This window comes from Pleurodeles waltl, chromosome 2_1, assembly GCF_031143425.1.
Source record: "Pleurodeles waltl isolate 20211129_DDA chromosome 2_1, aPleWal1.hap1.20221129, whole genome shotgun sequence".
Taxonomy (NCBI): domain Eukaryota; kingdom Metazoa; phylum Chordata; class Amphibia; order Caudata; family Salamandridae; genus Pleurodeles; species Pleurodeles waltl.
Window position 1 is genome coordinate 516,199,144 of NC_090438.1, and position 22,352 is coordinate 516,221,495.

Consider the following 22,352-nt stretch of genomic DNA (forward strand, 5'->3'; position numbering starts at 1 on the left):
GTACAAGTTGAAATATGAATTTCAAGAGTTGTAAAATAGTCTTTGAATAAGAAACAGACAATTAATGCTTGGTTTTCATAGTACCTGGTGTGTGTCAAAAATTACACGTACGAGGATCGCAGAGGAGGAGGTTGTGTGGAAAAAGAGAGGGTGTGCATCAGATTTTCTGGCGCCTACAGATGATGCAACGTTTCTTTTCCCGCAACACGGGACTAGCGTAGTTTGGTCCGGATTCCTCACTGCGGTGCAGGGATCTCTTTGTTGCACCCAGGGACGATGCGTGGAAATCTTGGGTGTGCGGGGTGAAGTCACAGGCTTGCGTCATTCCAAAGTGCGGTGCATCAGATTTTCTGTCGCACAGCAGGTGCTGCATCGATCCTCCATCCGAGAAGTCATGGTACGTCGTTACGGCTAAGCTGTATGTCGATCCAGGGGGCTGTGTGGCGAATTTCCTGTTGCAACGCACGCAATGTGTCGCTCTTCACTCAGGAAGTCGTTCTGGTTTGACTGTGCGGCAATTTTCTCGCTGTGGTGCAGGCTGTGTCGTTTCCAGCAGGTTGTGTCGAATTTTCCGTGCACAAGGATTTCTTTGCAGAGAGTGAAGTCTTTTTTGGCCCAGAGACTTCAGCAGCTGGTCTCAATACAAGACTTTGGAGAGCACTTCTCAGCAGAGCCAGAGGCCATCAAGGCAGCAGGGCAACAGCAAGGCAGCAGTCCTTTACAGCAAAGGAGTCCAGGTGAGTCTTTTGGGGGCCAGGCAGATCTCTCATTTGCCCCCTCAGTCAAGGCGATCTGCCAGTACCCTGATGTGAGATCAAAGGTTCTGAGGAACTTGGCAGCGCCTGGCCTGTCTACAAGCTCATCAGCTCAGGGGGTGGGGTGAGCATCTGTCTTTGTGACAGAGTTGAGACCCCAGTAGTCCAGTCAGAACCTAAGCTCTGGCTTAGCACTGGGAGTGGCAGCCTTTGGAACCAACACTACTGGGCTGGGCCAGGGACCGCTGGATTTCTAAATTACCCCAAGAGCCAGCATCTTCGCAACTTCACCCTTGATGCTGAACCTCAGCTTATCTGACACTCTGTACATTTTGGCCCATATTTATACTTTTTTAGCGCCGCATTTGCGCCGCTTTTTGGCGAAAAAGCAGCGCTAACGTACAAAATACAATTGTATTTTGGTGGTTTGCACCGCTTTTGCGTCAAAAAATGACGCACATGCGGCACTAAAAAAGTATAAATATGGGCCTTTGTTCTTTACAGGGGGACTGTCTCCTGTGTCAGTCATAAAACACACAAGTGCGCGAGTCCAGGGGTGAGGGAAAACAGGGAAGAGAACTGCTCCAATAACTCATAGCAGTCTCCTCTCTGATCTAAGGTCAGGGAGTCAGAGAGATTGACACCCTCCAGTGAACCATCACCTTCCTTGACAGAGAGGAGGTCGGGGAGAGGTTCACTCTCCTCTTCCATACCCTCATCTGTCACCAGAATCATGCTGACTTCAGCCATGTCAAAATGAGGCTTCAGTCTGTTCTGGTGGAGCACCCTTAGGGGGTTTCTAGGGGACTTGAGGTCCACTAACTAAGTGACCTCCCCCTTCCGCTCCTTGATCTCTAATGGGCCAGTCCAGCGGTCCTGAGAGCTCTAGGCTCTACTGGCTCCATTACCCAAACTTTGTCTGCAGGTGAGAATTCTACCAGGATGGCCTGGATGCACTGGAGTTTTCTCTGAAGTTTGGCTGTGGTCCCTGCGTAGAGGGTGTTGCCATAGTCCAGTCTGTTGCTGATGAGGGCATTGGTGACCGTTCTTCTGGTTTCTATTGGAATCCATTTGAATGAAGGTCTTGCGTAGCATGCAGAGGGTGTTGAAGCATGAGGACGATATGGCGTTGATTTGCTGAGTCATGGAGTGAGACGAGTCAAGTATGATGCCGAGATTGCGTGCGTGGATGGTGGGTGTGGTACTAGGGTGGTAGGCCACCAAGAGTCGTTCCATACTGTCTTGTTGGGTCTGAAGATGATGATCTCAGTTTTTCCTGAGTTCAATTTGAGGTGGCTTGCTGTCATCCAGCTAGCGATGGCGAGGAGTCCAGCGTGTAGGTTGTTCTTGGCAGTTGATGGGTTTCTCGTGAGGAAGAGGATGAGCTGGGTGTCGTCGGCATATGAAATTATTTTGAGACCGTGGGTGGTGGACGACGCTGGCGAGTGTAGCCAAGTAGATATTGAAGAGGGTGGGGCTGAGTGAGGATCCTTGGGGGACCCCACAAATGGTCGTGGTGGCTTTGGACCAGAATGGGGGGAGGTGAACTCTCTGAGTTCTATCGGAACGGAAGGGGGTGAGCCAGTCCAGGGCTTTGTGGTGAATTCCGGCGTCGAAAAGACGTGTATGAACGGTTCGATGGCATATGGTGTCGAAAGCTGCAGAGAGGTCTAGAAGGATGAGGGCGACGGGATTTACCTTTGTCCAGTCTGGTCCTGATGTCTTCTGTGCAGGTGATGAGGGCGGTCTTGGTGCTGTGGTTTTTGCGGAAACTAGACTGGGAGACGCCAAGTATGTTGTTGTCATCCAGGAAGCAGGACAGTTGTTTGTTTACTATCTTCTCTATGACCTTCGCAGGAAAGGGGAGTAGAGAGATAGGTCGGTAGTTTGTGAGGTTTTCGGGTCTGCTTTGGGTTTTTGGAGCAGGGCATTGACTTCGGCGTGTTTCCAAATATCTGGGAAGGTTGCGGTCTCGAAGGAACTGTTGATGATGGCCCGGAGCTGGGGAGCGATAATTTGGCTAGCCTTGTTGAAAATGTGGTGGGGGCAGGGGTCTGTTGGGGAGCCTGAGTGGATAGAGCTCATGGTTTTGCTGGTTTCTTCATTGTCGGTGGGGGTCCAGGTGTACAGCCAGATAGTGTGGCAGGGTGTTGCATCGGTGGTGGTGGTTGGCAATGATATGAAGCTTTCGTGTATGTCTGCGATCTTGCAGTGGAAATAGCTGGAGAGGGAGTCGCAGAGGTCTTGAGAGTGCGGAGATTCGGTGGTGCAGGATTTGGGTTTGGTGAGTTCTTTAATGATGGTGAAAAGTTCCTTGCTGTTGTGTGCATTGTCGTCTATGCGTTCTTTGTAGTAGGAGTGTTTGGTGGTCCGGATGAGCTGGTGGTGTTTATGCATGGCTGATTTGAGGGCGGCGAAGTTGCTCGCTGATGGTTCTTGACAGCAGGCTTTCTCAATTTTCCGGCATTCTCGTATGGATATTTTGCACATTCCCCTAAAACAACATTTGCACAGGAACTGGCCCTACATGTATCTCAGGGACAAACAATACAAGAGCCAAGTGACATGCCTATCTGCAGAATGTGGACGTGCAAGTCAGGAAAGCAAATAGAACTGCAACTGCATGGGCCATACATCTAGATGAAGTAGCTGCAAGGTACACACATCAAAATGGACACATGCAAAGTCAAATGCAAACAAAGGTAGCACAATTGAACACCCTCCATCTCTGCACACAGAAACCTCAAATTGCCATGCATGAAGCGAATCTACAATCCATATCAGAGGGACAAGTCTAACACCATACATACTGACATTGGACCACACAAGATGAAATACTTACCATACTAAACATTACACAATGCAATGACACCACAATTACATTAACAAACACTTATTCATGCAGTCAACATATATCCTTGTCCTGGGCGACACCATCACTGCCCACAAAGTCAGATTTTCATAACAGCAAATGGATCAGCAATGCAGCTGTAGGCAGACAACACAAATTACTCTGGAACAACATAAAGGTAGAAAAGGAATTGCAGGACAAATGTGTACCCCAAAAAACAACTATTTGGGTTTATTAAACAGAAAATGCATTATAGCACAGGCCATTGACCTGTCCATCTTAAAGTCTTTGCAAATTACTGTGCCCACAATTGACATCTATCACTGCCAGGGGACCTCCACAGGAAAGGGCATCTAGTGGACAGGCAGGCACCTCAGGGATCATCATTGGGAGGATCGGATTTTTGAAGGGTGGGTTTGGGAAGGGTGGACTGTTTCTCAGGATGGGTTGGCTTCTTCTTGGTGGGTAGGGGTTGGGTGCTTGTAGGCATGGCAGGTGTGACGGGGAGAACTTGGGTGTGGAAGGGAGGCACTCCCCTTACTCTCCAGGCCACTGGGTCCCTCTGTGAGTGGTGTCCTGACCGGAGGTACTGTGGCCTGATTCTTCCCCACTTGGTTGTGCCCTGTCTCCTTTGCTTGCCTGGGGTGATGCTGAAAAGAGAAAGAGAAAAAGGGTCACCACATGTTCCTGATCACACTTGAACAACAGCTGTGATTATCAAACATTACCATGATGTCAAGTAGCCCAAAGCAACAAACTCCACCAATGTGGCCCCTACATGTACTATACCATATGCATGCATGCCATCTGAACTGTCAACAGTTGCCCACTGGAAAATCAGGATCTCAGACAACTACAATTCCATGGCTAAAGTTGTGTAATCACAGTAACCATTAAACAAGTAGGAGACCACATCACCTTCAATGCTTTGCCTCATGTGGCACACCTCAGTTACCTGTTGTCATACAATAGTAGGTCACTGCCAAGTTCACTCCCACAGATCTCTCACAAGGTCATGCAGACATTTATTTGTCACATACACAATTACACAACAATGTGAAATGATGCTCCCAGAACATGCCATTCTGCTGACAACAGTACAGTAGCCTGGAGAAGGTGACATGGAATTACTCATGTCACACATGAAACATTTCAACAATGCACACTTCACCAACTGAAATTTGACCCAATGGAGTCATGGAGGTAGTACTAATGTTGCTCTGATATTCCACACATTTGGCAAGGAAATGTACTCTCTAAACATAATGTGCAAATTCAAAGGGAGATATGTCCATAAACTCCACAACACAATGAATCAGCAAGCACCATGGAAATCACCACTAATGGCTGGCACCCCTTACAATTACATGCTCTGATTGCATCAGTAGACACCATGAGATGCCCAGAGATTTTTCAACTACCTGTAGAAGGCCCTCAACCTGTTGCCCAATGGGAAGCTACATCACTGTCTCCATTTTGGTCCTGCAAACCCAAATGTCTGTAGATATATGGTTGTACCCAACCACATGTGATTTCAACATAACTACAAGTCACTCGATGGAGCATGCCAACAGTCAGATTATAAACCTTCCCCATTACACGGGTGCAGTGTACTTTGCTACATGATGCCACATCAATGGCCTGGAAATTCACATTGTGGCTAAAAAATCTAGTCATACACGTTTTGTCCCTCATTGCACCTGCAGTTGTACATGGCAAATGACATGCAATGACAGTTGAGGGTATGTGTCAGCCAACAGTCAATGGTGACACACTCCTGTCTGTGGCACCACATGGAATGTACCCCCTTTGCAAATGTCCTAATGAACACATAGGTTGGCATGCACATGTATGTGAGGGAATACAGAAATCATCCTATGAACACAGGTAGACTATGCATGAAACAGCAGAGTACAAAATTTGTCAAAAGAGAAAGGGACACATGCTAACATGTAGGCACAAGTAATGTTGACAACAGTGATGCCACACAAATCATGTCAACGGAGATTCCCCACTTACCAAGGGAAAGTATTGATCCGTAGCTGCACCCAAAGAACAATGTATACTCTGCCACATGTATGATGGACATCTTCACATTGCAGACAGTAGTGTGTCACAAGCATACATCACATGCTGAAGACAAGAAGGCTCTAGGAGGCAGATGCCAATATGCTCATTTGACCAGACACATGGCTGAGGACAGTGATCCATCAATTCCTTTCCTTTGGCCTGTAACACTGTAAAACATCCCTAATCGTCAGGGGGAGATGCCAGGACCTAATACATTAACTTGGCAATGTGACAGGCAGGAATATGCCCTGTACTCACTGCCTTGTGGCTGCTGTACTCCCCTCAAACACCCATCAAGGTCTGGGTACACCACTACCAGAATGCGGGTCATTAGAGGGGTCATGGTCCAACGTGCTCCCCGCCCACATTGGGAGGACAGCCCCAGCTGGGCCTCAGCTATCTTCTGGGTCCAGCGTCTCAGGCCCTCCCACCTCTTGGCACAGTGGGCGCTCCGCCAGCTGTGGACCCCCAGGACCTGCACCTTCTGGGCGATGGCTCTCTATATCTCCTTCTTCTGATAGGCGTTTACCTGCATGGATGCAAAAGACAAATCAAGAGATTAAAATCACAAGTTTTGGCACAAATGTTTGAGTCACACACACATTTCAGAAACACCAAGCTACAAATGTTCAATTTGTTAACACATCACAGGTGTAAAGCATTCAAACCAAAGAGTATAGGGATATGACTACAGACATATATGTTCATCTGCTGACTTACCCACTACCCTGCTCTGGGCCTGCAATGACTAAGCAGGCCTACTGACATCAGGTAGGCCATGCTCCATCAGCTTGTACTGTGATGTGGGCCACAATAAACCACTACACACATATGTGGCTTCTGAACGGTAAACTTCTTAAGCCTGAAGGGGCCAACACATTCACACTCTGTAAGGGGGACTTGTAGTGCCCCTGGGGGCCCCTGCACTGCCCATGCACTTGGCATGGGCAGTGCAGGGCCCCACAGGCATAGGCCTATCATGCATTTCACTGCCCAAAATCTATTATGAGCCGGCAGGAATGTTGATGTGACTTTCCCGCTGGGCCAGTGGACGGTAACACTGTTACTGTCCGCTGGCCCAGGGGAAAAGTCGTAATAGGGAGCCAGAAATACCGCCAACAATGGCGGTATTCTGACTCCCGCAGCCTCAGCGGTCTTTTGAAAAGACTGCCAAGGTTGAAATGAGGGCCTAAGTGTGCCGTTGATGGCGGCAGCATTGAACACAGTCGCATTCTCTGCTGTTACCGGCTCAGCCTTTCGTGTGCACTGGTAAGAAGCATGTGCGACTCTGGGGTTAGTGTTTCACTGGGAAGGTAGCACTCAAGCAGTATACCTTTAAATCAACAGGTGTTTTTGTCACTTTCCGTGGTAACATGTCTCGTGATTTATACAATTGAGTACGGAAGTTCAGCACCAAGCACGTTATTGATGGAGGCAACATTGAACACGGCCGGCGTTCTTGGCAGTTATCGGCTCAGATTGCTGGGTCACTGGTAAGAAGCACGCATTTCTCCAAATGTCTAGGCTTATTTTTTGGGTTAGTCCTTGGATACTGTTTTTACATACAACTGAAAGTGTACACGGGTGTTTGTGTTAAATGGCAAGCATGGTTTTTACTTTTTTAATACACGCATGTTGGATCATTCACTGAATGTGTAGTATCCTCTCACATGTATGCAGGTGTCATTATACGAATCCGTTTAACGTTGAGTACAAGGATTTTTGAGTTTCACAAGCGCTGTGTGCATCACGGAATAAGTGGAGATGGGCATTTTTACACATGAGCTGATTTTGTACCACACGTGCTTTCTCTAAAATAGCTACACTTAATGCTTTTGTAGCAAGCAGCAAGCAAAGAACAAGCAGTAATACATCAGGATTTACAGCATGTAAGAATGGTAATATTACATATTTTGTCATTTTTTCAATGCTGGTAAAAGTTTATAAATTTGTTAACAAACCCCTGTAGAAGGGTCATTAGACCTAAAATGCATTGGGTAATGTAAAGTACATGGAAATATTGGGTCAAATGAAAGATGTCAGGGATGGATTTCATGATAAATACATCTGGAATACTGACCAGTATTTTTGCACATATATATTTGAATCTGGAAAAACAACAGGTTACAACTGTCTTTGAACTGTTTTTTAGATTGGTATAAAAAAAATATTTCATTAGTTAAACTGCTGAAACCGGGCCAATAGGGCTGTGAGCTAAGTGCGATTAAGTAGTGAGGTGGGGATCCACAGCCAACATTTGTGTGACAATACATGTGTCATTTGGAGACATAACACATCGCTAGTCAGCACAAGATTAAATTAAGACAAATGTCAGTTTATTTTGGTACATTAACAGAAGAGTGCTTTGATATACAATATTTGGATTTCCTACAGAGATGGCATCCAACATACAAAGGTATGTATTGTACAATTTCTGCTATGTGATCAAGGTACTGACTTACATATCATGGCCTCCCAGGAATCAACACACTGTCTGCACTGCGGGACTGCCATTTATGCAATAAGCCTGTACAGGACTAATACGACTTATGTGAAGGTGACACCGGAGATTTGGGACTTGTCATGAGTCAAAGACACACATTTACAATGATGCATAATTCACATATGGACTACTTCTGGGATGTACTTCCATACCCGTTCCTAATTCAGTCAAAGGACTGAGTTATTCAGGGCAATATTTGCCACTACAGCATCATATTGCCCACATGCCAGGGTCTGCTGGTGTACAGGATGTGGGCACAGTGCCACAGTTGTAAAGCCACAGTGACTCTCCCACAGCCAGGAATAGGTCCTATAGTGAGAGATACATTTGACAGGCCTTGTTCTCTGCAGGCAGAGCATACAGAACCTACAAGTCACTCCATTTTCATTGTCGTAGTTTGGACTCTTGCTCTGGGCAAGACTGCTGGTTCAAGGATGACAGTACTTATGTTTGTAGGCGGCTATGCCTATCCTACAACAAGTCACAACTGTAATCCCAACCCCTCTGGCTCACTAGCAGTACCTCGCCAAAAACCCAAACAGTTAAAGGTGATTTGTGGCAGCCGTTTATGCATGGACTCAGAAGTATGACATCTTAGGGAGTGTTGTGGTTAAATGGAGATTACCCCTTTCACACAGACATATCATGTCTCAACCAGAAACAGGCAATAATGAAGATGCAGTCATGTTTCAATAGTTTTTATTTAATACTATGCGGTAAATCTCATGGGCTGCAATGATTAAGATAATGAACAGTGCAAGAAATAAGAATTGTAAAGACGAGAGTCATAATTATGAAGACCCCCACCATCTTGTGTTAGCATGGAAAAACATAAAGTGTATAATATGTCCTAGTACCCTATTGTGATAGGCCTAACCTTCTACCAAGAGGAGAGCTCCGTATGTTAAAACTAATCTGCCAATGCCATGTCCCTGGAAGAAACCCCCAACCCTTGTTACCTTGAAATGAGGTCTCAAGCTCAGACTTCGGAAGAACACGGAGTCCGGGTCAGCATCAAGGCGATGTCCAGCATCGATAGCAGCGATGGTATCTGGTCAAAATCCCTCTGATTATCTGTCTAAAGTGTAATGTATTTATACAGATCTACTTGGACCCCTGACGTAGGTTGTTCCAAAACAATAGATAACACAGCATGCTTGGGATGGTCATTTCTAATGTGAGCACCTACAGTTTGTTTGTCTATGTCGCATGAGTTGACGCCTTAGCGCAGTGACACTGATAACATAACTCTAAACAAAAATGGGCCTAACAGTAAACAAGGCAGCCATATTAGAAGAATTAATTAAATAAATGGTCTAAGACAGAGCAAGCTAAGTAGGTTAAAAGTCACTAGGTGATGGGGGCATGAGTCTGCAAGCCAAAGGCTAAGCTAACTCCTGGTATCCCATTAAAACAAACTAGGATTCACTACATCATCACTTCCATGCATCACAGTCCATCATATGGCCATCAGCAATTTGGCATGTGGTGTGTGTGGCAACTTGAAGGGCGGAGTGAGTCAGGATATGGATTCCAGACTATAGTATGGCATAGCCAGATGTGGATTGAAAGATCTGTGGTACTATACACATTACTTACAATATGCTCAAATGACTCATGATGAATATACAGCTCATGCCATCATGCACATAGAAGCTGGCCAATATTTCCAACAATCATGAAGAAAGAGATGTCACTGGATGTCAACCAAGTATCCTTACCTAGTTATGTGCATCCAGCACAATGAGGATCTAGGACTCCAAAACCCTCACACAACACAATGTGACTGAACTTAACACATTTTTCTCAGTACCAATATCTGCACAATGTACATCCCATTGATGCCACACAGACTGCAACAACAGGCACACAGTAAGTCTCACTGGTACACAGGAGCACATTGTAGCCTGTGAGGAGGGAAAGGATGGTGTAAAACAGAATCAATTGTGTCTATGAAATTCTTACCTGCTCCTCTGGTGAGCCATAGAGCTGTTCATTTAGGAGTAGGACCTCATCAAGTCTCTCCATCTCCTCTGGAGAGAATGCAGAGGCCCTATCACCTGCTGGATGTGGCATGATTTCTCCTAGAGGTGGCACACAGCAGCTCAGGTAGTGGATGTAATGCTGTCAGCAAGTCCGGAGTCAGGTGAGTGAATGTGCACAACACGGCGGTCACGTTCACTACATATGCGGTCATCACTGCCGACGGACACTGCCATTGGACTGTGACTGCTTCAGGCAGCAACGTTAGCTTATGGCTGTGTCACCCACTATTGGAACTACCTACCGCCTTTTCGACTTCCTCCTGCGGTCGCAGAGAGTTCCTGATGTCCAGTTGAGAAGGTCAGGCATCTGTCATTTTGGTGGCCTGAAATGCTGTATTTAGCTTTGAAAACTGCGTCACGCCTACAGTATACAGTTTGTAGCATCACAAACATCCTTATTCTGTCTTGTCGTGTGGGTCCTTCTACACAACCCCTAGTGTAGTGTGTTGCAGGGCACAGATGGCATTTGATGGCAGTGCATGGTCCACCACTGCTGACAGTCATTTTGGTGGTCGGAATATGCAGTCACATTTTGAGGGGCAATTGTGTAGCACATCTTTGAGTTTTGTCCAAATCCATGTTGTAGACATGTGTTGACAACCATGGGGGTCACATGTGATCCTTATGATACTTCCCAGGTGTGATTGGTACTGTGTGTTGAGTCTATCCAGTCAGAAATGCTTTGTCACATGGTATTTTGACATTTATCACGTATGTTGCTGTACACACTGACTAATGTTACAAATCATGTCCTGTCACACATAGGCACCCTGGAAGAGGGAGGATGCGACAACCTCCTGTCTACTGTCCGCTGCCAGAACTTCAGACCATGGAGCAATGGCATTTAATTATGTAATATTACCTGGACAGTGTGAGAAACTGGGGCTGATTGCAGAGGCCCCCTAACTTTTTGCCCCCATTTTCCACTTTATGCTGGTGTTTTCCTGACTCTGATGGTGCCCTGGGTACTGCTAACCAGTCCCAGGGCCTGTGCTCTGTGTAAAATGGATATGCAAATTAGGCTAATTATAATTGGCTAAGTTAACCTACCTATAAGTCCCTAGTATATGGTAGGGCATGTAGGTTTAGGGACCACAGCATAGGTGGTGCACACCTAGGTGCATTGCTGAGGTGCCCAGTGTCATTTTAAAAGCAAGCCTGCCTTGCTGGCTGCTTTTAAATTAAAGTTATATGCAAATTCGACTTTGGAATTAAAGGTACTTCCAAAGTCTTAAACTACCTTATTTTTACATATAAGTCACCCCTAAGGTGTGCCCTATGTGCCCCTAGGGCTGGGTGCCATGTAACTATAAGCAGGGACTTTATAAAAATAGATTTATAAGCCCTGGTGAGGTAAAAACAGCCAAATTCGTTTTTCCCTCATTGAAGTAAATGGCCTTCATAGGCTAGAATGGGCAGACTTTATTTTAAATTTTAAAGTCTCCTTAAATGTTACATACCAAGAATTTGGTATCAAATTGATTGTTATAATAAATCCCACAACTTCCAGTTGTTGGATTTAATATAACTAGTGCAGGTAAAAAGTTTAGACTTTACCTAAAAAGTTGCCAATTTCAGCTCTGCATTGTTTTTGCTCCTGTGCTCTGATTGGCCAGCCTGCAGCAGCTTCTGCCAGGCTACTTTAATGAGGTGTGAAGTGGCCTGACTTCACACAAAGGAATGTGCTTGGGGGAGAGAATCTCCCCTCAGCAGATGGGGAAGCAGGAAGGGGGAGGGCTGCCAAACTGGTCTTCAAAGGCAGAGAAGGACATCTGGAGCACCCAACAACACCCCCACATCCTGCAACCCCAGACAGCTAGGTGCCCCCTTGATTAGATTAGGAGAGGGCAAGAGAGGGGTGTGTTTATGATTTTTAGCCACACCAGTGGGTGGGCTCAGCCAGATCTCTCCTCCAAAAATCAGATTCATCCATTTTGGATTTTTAGAGACTATTGCCTTCTGGGATGGATTTTTGCCACACTTCCCAGGAAGTGGTCATCACAGGGGGACGACCCTGTCCCTGATTGGAGGACCAGGGCCCCCCTGCTTTTCCCCCAGGAGCAAGGATAAAACTGGCAGACCTGCACCCACGCCTCAGATCCCCACCAAATTTCAAGAAGAAGGAACTACAAGGAGAAGAAGGACTGCCCTGCTGGACCCCTGGCCTGCACCTGGACCCTGCACTCAGAAAGACTGCACCAGCTGCACACTTGGGCTTCACCACAAGAAGGACTTTGCCTGGCTTCCACTGGTTCAAGGAGGGACTCCCTGTTTGCTACAGGTGAAAAATTGCTATCCAGAGTCCCCTGCACCAACTCCTGAAAAAGTGACCAGCTGACCACTGTCCAGTGGCCAAAAAGGAGTTTGCGCCAGGTGCATTCTGGGAGTTGAAGTCCGCACTTCCCAAGGACCATCACAGAACTTCTGGACCCTTGGGGTGAGCTGTGGACCCCAAAAGAACCTTAAAAGAACATCTGGGTGAAGCCCCAGAAGTTTGGAAAAGATTGGAGAAATTTTAGAAAAAAGCTCCATAAAGTGACCGACTCGACGCGGAAATTCTAGCCGGCTTGCCTCAACCGCGACCCGGCCTGACTTCGTGGTTCGTCCCGGTCAAGAAAAACATCCGAAAAAAAGACTAAGTCCGAACGTAAAAAGTTGACCGGGACCTTCCAGCCATCGTATCCGAGAAGGGCTCCACGGACGTCGGATCAAGATCCAGGTTTACCCCGGTCGAAGGATTTTCGTCTCGAAAAAACGACTAAGTCCGAAGGTAAAAATCACCACCGAGGAAACCGACTTCGCGTATCCGGACAAGGGCTCCAGGAGGTCGGATCCAACTGGCAGGTTCGTCCCGGGGAAGAAAAACATCGAAAAAGAGACTAAGTCAGAAGGTAACTTTTTGACCGAGGCCTCCCGCGACTTGTAGCCGAGCAGGGCTCCATCGCGGTCGGCCTGAAAGTTTGACTTTGCCCCGGTCCTGGTGCAACCAGATGACCCGATAGGCGCTTTTCGTTTCTGAGCGCTAGAAAATAATAATACTTTAAAAATTCATATCTCCGGTTCCCCTGAACCGATTTTAATCGTTTTTGTGTCATTTTAAAGATAAAAATATAAGCTATTTTTATAAATTGGTTTTGGATTTTTAAACTGTTTCCTGTGTTTTATTTAATTACTGTTGTGTGATATTTGAATGCTTTACACTTTGTCTCCTAAGTTAAGCCTTGACGCTCGATGCTAAGCTACCAAGGGTAGAGCTGGGATTAATTTACTGAGACCTAACTGTACTTTTGTGGAGGTTTGTGGCTTGTTGCTAGGTGTAGGTACCTACCTGCCCTATCAATAACCCATTTTCCAACATAATTGGAAGCAGCGACGGGATCCTGTACTTGTGTTCAATATCACGTTACAGTTTTAGATAAAACAAATTAAAAATCCTTTAAATTGCCCTAGTGCAAAAATTGTTTTTAATTTTTAATTTTAATTTTTTTTTAAATTAATTTGGATTAATTTCAATTATTGAATTTTTGTAATTTTTCTAAATTCTTGTTTCCAATTTTTGCAAAAAGTTTTTGTTGACACAAAACTAGGGAACCATGGAGCTTGATCTGGCTAGCCTACCCACACTGACAGTAGTCCAGCTTAGGGGGTTGTGTATTGAGAGGGGGTTGCCTGCAACCACTAATCTCAGGAAGGAAATCCTGATTAAATCCCTGACAGCATGGGCTGAGGCCCAAGAGGTAGAGACAGAGGAAGCTCCAGAGGAGGAACCAAAAGAGGATGATGCTAACTCTAACCACTCAGGGGAGGAAAGGCATCAGACCCCAAGTGAGGAAGAGGAGGAACGGTCCTCACTGGACACAGTCACTAGGGGCAGACCCAAAGCTAGTGGTAGGAAGAGGGTCCTTTCAGGAGGAGAGAACCCATCCATCAGGGAAAGAGAGCTGGAAGCCCAGCTAGCCTACATAGCTTTGGAAGCAGAGAAGCTGGCCCTAGAGAAGAAAAAGTGGGCATACAAAGAAAAAAGAGATGGAAGCAGCGATAAAGAAGCTGAGGTGTCCATGGGTGGGGGAGTTTGCCCCAGATTACCCAAGGGGGTAGTTCCTGCTTATATAGAGGGGGATGACATAGATAAGTGGCTAGGGGCCTTTGAGAGGGCACTCCAAATGAGAAGGGTTAAGCCTCAATACTGGGGTTCCCTTTTGTGGGAGTTGGTCCCCAACTCAGGGAGGGATAGGCTTCTGACCTTAAGGGGGGAGGAGGCAGATTCATACCCTAGTATGAAGAGGTGCTTAGTCAAGAAGTTTGGTCTGACCCCAGAGCAATATAGAATGAAGTTCAGGGACACCCAGAAGGTCAGTACCCAGTCTTGGGTTGACTTTGTGGACACCTCACTAAAGGCACTAGAGGGCTGGATTATTGGCAACAAAGTAAATACTTATGAGGGGTTATACAATCTGATCATGAGAGAGCACATCTTGACCAATTGTATCCAAGAAAGGTTACGCCAGCATCTAGTGGACTCTAAGCTGACCAACCCTAGAGAGCTAGGGGAGGCAGCTGATGAGTGGTTGAGAACCAGGGTGGTTGCCAAGTCCCAGGGGGGAGACTCCAAGAAGGGGGGGACAGGTCCCCAAAAACCTAAGGAGGGAGGTGGTAAGCCCACCACAGAGACTCCCTCTGTACCCCAGAACCCTAAGAAGGAGGAGAGTAAATCCCACTCCCACTCTGACATGCAGAGACAGGGAGACCCAGGGTTAAAAAAGCTCTTGGACAGTAGGGCTTGCTTTGACTGTCAGCAGACAGGTCACTTCAGAGGAGATGCAGCCTGTCCAAAGAAGGTGGTTAGCACTGGGCTGTCCAGTGTAGCCATAGAGGAGGATTCCTCAGATGATGAAGTCCTCCTAGCATTGTGCTGGGAGACAGGACCAGATGGTAAGCTGGTGATCCCTGAGGGTGGGAGTAGGCACTTCCACCACATTCAAGTGAATGGGATCCCTACCACTGGCCTGAGAGACACCTGTGCCAGTCACACTGTAGTGAGTGACCGGTTAGTGACCCCAGACATGTATGTCCCAGGAAAGACAAAGAAAGTCAGGATAGCCACAGGGGAGGTCACCTCCAAACCTGTAGCCATAGTGCCCCTAGAGAGGGAGGGTATCCTTGACTGGATTAGGGTGGTAGTCAGTGCTGACCTTCCCCTAGATTGTATCCTGGGCAATGACCTCCCAGAGGTGAGTCTGGTCACAGATGGGGTGGTCGCCCAGGGCGCCCCCCCTACCCAAAGTCCTGGGGAGTCAGTCCCTACAGTTAGGAGACAGGGGTCCCCAAGAAAAGGAAAGAAGAAAAGGAAGGGTAGGCCACTCTTAAAGAGAGTTCCAAGGAGCCAAAGGCCTTCTGCCCCAGTAGGGGGGGAGCCCAGAGTTGGCACTGGTGAGGCCTCACCTGACCCCAAGGAAGTCCTGAGTAGTCAGGCAGCTGTCCAGATGCAAGGTGTTGCCCCTGCACTGACAGAAGGGAGAGTGGAAGGAGGGTGTCTGCCACAGGAGGTGGTAGCCCCCCACTCTAGACAGCAAGAGGGGTACCAGGACCCCAAAGATGCCCCTAAAGCAGCTCAGCCACCTGTCAGTGGAGAGCTTAGGGTGTGGTTCTGGGTACTGACAGCTGTCAGTAGCCTCTGCTGGGTGCTAGCCTTCCTGGCAGCACTGTACTTGGCCTGGGAGGCAGACCCCAGGGCCAATAGCAAAGTAGGCCCCCTGACCCTATTGGTCATGGTGGGGTTGCTCAAGTGTTGGGTGACCTCTTTGGGTAAGCTAGGTGTTGCCCTAGCAAAGTTAGGAGTAGGGGAGGTGGGCACCTCACTACCCAAGTTGGCAGAGAGAGAGGAGGAAAACCCCCCTAGAGGGAAGTTTCAGTTTGAAATGGGTCCTTTCATTGTTGGGGTGGGTTCACTACCCAGAGGGAGTGACCCTGACAGGAGGATATAAGGCAGAGTAGGCCCTGCAAAGGGACAGCCAGTTTTCTTCACTGTCTTCCTCGCCTAACAAGCCAGGAAGACTCTCCCAGGGTTGGGCTGAGTCTCCTGGGCGTGTGGGCTGGGGGGGGGTTGTGTGAGAAACTGGGGCTGATTGCAGAGGCCCCCTAACTTTTTGCCCCCATTTTCCACTTTATGCTGGTGTTTTCCTGACTCTGATGGTGCCCTGGGTACTGCTAACCAGTCCCAGGACCTGTGCTCTGTGTAAAATGGATATGCAAATTAGGCTAATTATAATTGGCTAAGTTAACCTACCTATAAGTCCCTAGTATATGGTAGGGCATGTAGGTTTAGGGACCACAGCATAGGTGGTGCACACCTAGGTGCATTGCTGAGGTGCCCAGTGTCATTTTAAAAGCAAGCCTGCCTTGCTGGCTGCTTTTAAATTAAAGTTATATGCAAATTCGACTTTGGAATTAAAGGTACTTCCAAAGTCTTAAACTACCTTATTTTTACATATAAGTCACCCCTAAGGTGTGCCCTATGTGCCCCTAGGGCTGGGTGCCATGTAACTATAAGCAGGGACTTTATAAAAATAGATTTATAAGCCCTGGTGAGGTAAAAACAGCCAAATTCGTTTTTCCCTCATTGAAGTAAATGGCCTTCATAGGCTAGAATGGGCAGACTTTATTTTAAATTTTAAAGTCTCCTTAAATGTTACATACCAAGAATTTGGTATCAAATTGATTGTTATAATAAATCCCACAACTTCCAGTTGTTGGATTTAATATAACTAGTGCAGGTAAAAAGTTTAGACTTTACCTAAAAAGTTGCCAATTTCAGCTCTGCATTGTTTTTGCTCCTGTGCTCTGATTGGCCAGCCTGCAGCAGCTTCTGCCAGGCTACTTTAATGAGGTGTGAAGTGGCCTGACTTCACACAAAGGAATGTGCTTGGGGGAGAGAATCTCCCCTCAGCAGATGGGGAAGCAGGAAGGGGGAGGGCTGCCAAACTGGTCTTCAAAGGCAGAGAAGGACATCTGGAGCACCCAACAACACCCCCACATCCTGCAACCCCAGACAGCTAGGTGCCCCCTTGATTAGATTAGGAGAGGGCAGGAGAGGGGTGTGTTTATGATTTTTAGCCACACCAGTGGGTGGGCTCAGCCAGATCTCTCCTCCAAAAATCAGATTCATCCATTTTGGATTTTTAGAGACTATTGCCTTCTGGGATGGATTTTTGCCACACTTCCCAGGAAGTGGTCATCACAGGGGGACGACCCTGTCCCTGATTGGAGGACCAGGGCCCCCCTGCTTTTCCCCCAGGAGCAAGGATAAAACTGGCAGACCTGCACCCACGCCTCAGATCCCCACCAAATTTCAAGAAGAAGGAACTACAAGGAGAAGAAGGACTGCCCTGCTGGACCCCTGGCCTGCACCTGGACCCTGCACTCAGAAAGACTGCACCAGCTGCACACTTGGGCTTCACCACAAGAAGGACTTTGCCTGGCTTCCACTGGTTCAAGGAGGGACTCCCTGTTTGCTACAGGTGAAAAATTGCTATCCAGAGTCCCCTGCACCAACTCCTGAAAAAGTGACCAGCTGACCACTGTCCAGTGGCCAAAAAGGAGTTTGCGCCAGGTGCATTCTGGGAGTTGAAGTCCGCACTTCCCAAGGACCATCACAGAACTTCTGGACCCTTGGGGTGAGCTGTGGACCCCAAAAGAACCTTAAAAGAACATCTGGGTGAAGCCCCAGAAGTTTGGAAAAGATTGGAGAAATTTTAGAAAAAAGCTCCATAAAGTGACCGACTCGACGCGGAAATTCTAGCCGGCTTGCCTCAACCGCGACCCGGCCTGACTTCGTGGTTCGTCCCGGTCAAGAAAAACATCCGAAAAAAAGACTAAGTCCGAACGTAAAAAGTTGACCGGGACCTTCCAGCCATCGTATCCGAGAAGGGCTCCACGGACGTCGGATCAAGATCCAGGTTTACCCCGGTCGAAGGATTTTCGTCTCGAAAAAACGACTAAGTCCGAAGGTAAAAATCACCACCGAGGAAACCGACTTCGCGTATCCGGACAAGGGCTCCAGGAGGTCGGATCCAACTGGCAGGTTCGTCCCGGGGAAGAAAAACATCGAAAAAGAGACTAAGTCAGAAGGTAACTTTTTGACCGAGGCCTCCCGCGACTTGTAGCCGAGCAGGGCTCCATCGCGGTCGGCCTGAAAGTTTGACTTTGCCCCGGTCCTGGTGCAACCAGATGACCCGATTGGCGCTTTTCGTTTCTGAGCGCTAGAAAATAATAATACTTTAAAAATTCATATCTCCGGTTCCCCTGAACCGATTTTAATCGTTTTTGTGTCATTTTAAAGATAAAAATATAAGCTATTTTTATAAATTGGTTTTGGATTTTTAAACTGTTTCCTGTGTTTTATTTAATTACTGTTGTGTGATATTTGAATGCTTTACACTTTGTCTCCTAAGTTAAGCCTTGACGCTCGATGCTAAGCTACCAAGGGTAGAGCTGGGATTAATTTACTGAGACCTAACTGTACTTTTGTGGAGGTTTGTGGCTTGTTGCTAGGTGTAGGTACCTACCTGCCCTATCAATAACCCATTTTCCAACAGACAGGCAAACAATAGTGGACGTATGCCGTCAGTTGGAGCCAGATCTGTTGCCAGCTACTACTTATCCAACCTGCATACCACCCATTGTACAAGTCAATTCAGAATTGCTCTTCCTAGCCACAGGGTCCTTCCTAAACACAGTGGCCCTATCTGCTGATATGTTTCAATCTATGTTCAGTCTTCTTTTGAAGGATTTCCTCTCAGCAGTGTTTACACACATATATCAAGTCCCTCCGATGTGAGGATTTAACCAATATGAAGGCTGACTTTTATGGTTTTTCCCACCTCCCACATGTGGTGGGGGCCATTGATGGCACACATGTTGGCTTGGTGCCACCGCAGGCCACTGAACAAGTCTATCTCGATAGAAAGAACTTTGATTCCATCAATGTGCAAGCTATCTGTTTGGTGGATCTCTACATCTGAAATATATGTGCCTTTTATCCAGAATCAGCCCATGATTCCTTTATAATGTGGAACGGCACCATACCCCAGCTGATGTTACAACTGCACCCAAACATGGCCAGGCTGGTTGGTAAGTCACATCTGTTCTTATTGTGTGTGTGCAATGCTAGGTGCTACTGCCATGACGTGAGTGACTCGTGGTTGCACTTATGTCCCATTCCTTAACAGGAGACTGCACATATCCAAACTGTCCTTGGTTGTTGACACCGCTAAGGAATCAAACTACGCCAGTGGAAGTCCCCTTCAATGAGGCCCATGGAAGAACATGGCGGGCATTGGAGTAGGCTTTTGGGCTCCTGAAGGCCAGATTTTTCTCTCTGGACAGGGCTGGTAGAGCCCTCCTCTACTCGTCCGGGAAATTGTGTCAGATCACTGTGGCATGCTGCATGCTCCTCAACATCGCCCTGTGGAGGAATATACTGTACATCCCAGAGGAAGGGGAGCCTTCAGTGCCACCGGGTGAAACTCCTGAAATGCCAAGTGAGGATGACAGTGGTGAAGAGGAAAGAGCTGGCTTGCGAGAAGATCTCATCAATGGCTACTGTTCATGAGTGTAAGTATGTCATGCAATGTAATGACTGTGATTGTACAATGAACTGTAGTTGTGAGAATGTGTGGAGTTAAGCGTTTCTGAAACAGCTAGGGAGCTGATACTCTGCAATATTTAGCCAAATGCTGCTTGACACATCCCCATCTTGATGATGTTGCTTTGTTTGTGTCAGTTTACTTGCAATGTACTTTGATTTCCAGTTCCTTGCTATGTGACATGTTATAGGTATGGTTTCAAGCCTACACTCTGTGTTTTGTTCTTTGTACAGGGCCCTTCACCATGACATTGTCATGTGGGCTTTTCAGAGTTGCAACATTGGCAGGTATCTGATGCTGTTCCAACATCCAAGTGGACATGGATTGTTCCAGGTAATGTAGATTGCAGAGTTTGGATGTATGAGACCTGTACCAAGGCAGTTTGGACAGTGTTTGGGTAGAGGTACAGAAATGCGCATTGCACTTGGTTTGTGTCTAGTGGTGGGCATGATGCATTATGTGTGTCATCATGTGGTCAGAAAATATGTAATCCTAGCTTTTGACCAAGTCATTTTTCTTTCACGTTGGCTAAACACTCTTTTTGTGTAGCCTGTATATATCTGTAGATGTGTTTCATCATTGCAGGCCACAGTGCCTGTGCCACAACACTAAAATATGTTTGTGTCATTCCACCAGATACATGGGAATTGGATTATGATTTCCCTGTGATCTGGACCTGATCACTCCTAGGTGAGTATACTTCATTTGAGAGTTGACAAACAAGGGTCTTTAGAAAAGTGGCCACTGTGCTGGTGGTTGGAGTTAGAGTAACCGGGCCCATTGGGCTTTGCAGTCATATCACTCCATCTACTTCCCAACACTTAGCAAAAGGCATCCTCCCAGGTGAGTACACTTCAATTGAGAGTTACCAAACAGGGGTGTTTGAACAAGTGAACTTTGGTCTGGCGTTTGGTGTTAGAGAAACAGTCCCTCCAGGGAGTTGCAGTCAGGTCATTCCCTCTACTTCACACACATGACAAATAGTATCCTCTCAGGTGAGTACATTAAATAGCGAGTTGCCAAACAAGGGTTTTTGGACAAGTGTACCCTAGTCTGGTGTTTGGATTTAGAGGCACAAGGCCTCCTGGGAGTTGCAGTCATGTCACTCTCTCTACTACACACACTATGTGCATGGTAGCCTCCCTTGTGAGTACACTTCGATTGAGATTTGAGGAACAGGGGTATTTGGACAATTGAACACTGTGCTGGTGGTTAGAATTATAAATACAGGGCCTACTGGCCTAGCAGTCAAGTCACTTCCTGTACTATACACACTATACAAATGTTATCCTCCCAAGTGAGTACACTTCATTTGTGAGTTACCAAACAATGGTATTTGGACAACAGAACATTGGGCTGGTGAGTGGAGTAACAGTAACAGAACCTCCTGGCCTTCGCAGTCAAGTCACTCCCTGTACTACACACAATATACAAATGTTATCTCCCTAGGTGAGCACACTTCAATTGAGAGATTACAAAAACTGTATTTGGACAAGAGAACACTGGTCCGATGTTTGGAGTTACAGTAAACAGGGCCTGCTGGGAGTTGCCATCATGTCACTTCCTGACCTACACACACTATGCAAATGTTATCTCCCCAGTGAGTTGCCAAACAGGAGTATTTGGACAAGTGAATACTGGTCTGGTATTTGGAGTCAGAGAAATAGTGCCTCCTGGGAGTTACAGTTAGGTAACTCTCTCTACTAAACACACTATGCACATGATACTGACAGATGACTACACTGCAATTGAGAGTTAACAAACAGGGGTATGGGTATTTGGGAAAGTGTACACTGGGCTGGTGGTTGGAATTACAGAAACAGGGCCTCCTGGCCTTAGCAGTCAGGTCACTCCCTCTACTTCACACACTATACAAAAGGCAGGTCGCTCCCCCCATCTGCCACGCAGCCCCCTGTGGGTTGAACCTCCGTTGCCGATTTTGCCGCCTGACTACTCGCTCCCTTTTTTTCTGTACCCCTGCGCTTGGCTTCTGTCCAACTTCGTTTTTTCATTCTGTGCCCTTGTGTTTTGCTTTCTGTACCCCTGTGCTCTGTTGTCCCTCTCCCGCCGTCTTTTCCCGACGTTTTTTCCCCGGGTTTTCCCCCGGGTTTTTCCCTTGCTGCTGAGCCCCTGCTGCCCCGCCCCCTTCACTCCCATTGGCTGCCCCGCTCCCACCTCCCAGCTGCTCCTCCCTCCCTCTGCCCTCATATGGAGGCCGCAAAGCGGTGGTAGAGAGCGACCTTTGACCCTGTCACCAGGCAGGTCGCTCCCCCCATCTGCCACGCAGCCCCCTGTGGGTTGAACCTCTGTTGCCGCTTTTGCCGTCTGACTACTTGCTCCCTTTTTTTCTGTACCCCTACGCTTGGCTTCTGTGCCACTTCATTTTTTCATTCTGTGCCCCTGTGTTTTGCTTTCTGTACCCCTGTGCTCTGTTGTCCCTCTCCCGCCGTCTTTTCCCGCAGTTTTTTCCCCGGGTTTTCCCCT

General features: G+C 47.2%; 1 long non-coding RNA gene across 1 annotated transcript in view; it reads right to left on the reverse strand.

The window, feature by feature from the left end:
• Positions 1-3,917: 3,917 nt before the first annotated feature.
• LOC138258954 (uncharacterized) overlaps positions 3,918-22,352 on the reverse strand; it is a 78,625-nt gene continuing 60,190 nt past the window's right edge. The window contains exons 3-4 of the long non-coding RNA XR_011198610.1: positions 5,935-6,205; positions 3,918-4,256 (exon numbers count right to left, since the gene is read on the reverse strand). This is a non-coding gene — a long non-coding RNA (uncharacterized lncRNA). The remainder of the gene's footprint in view (positions 4,257-5,934; positions 6,206-22,352) is intronic.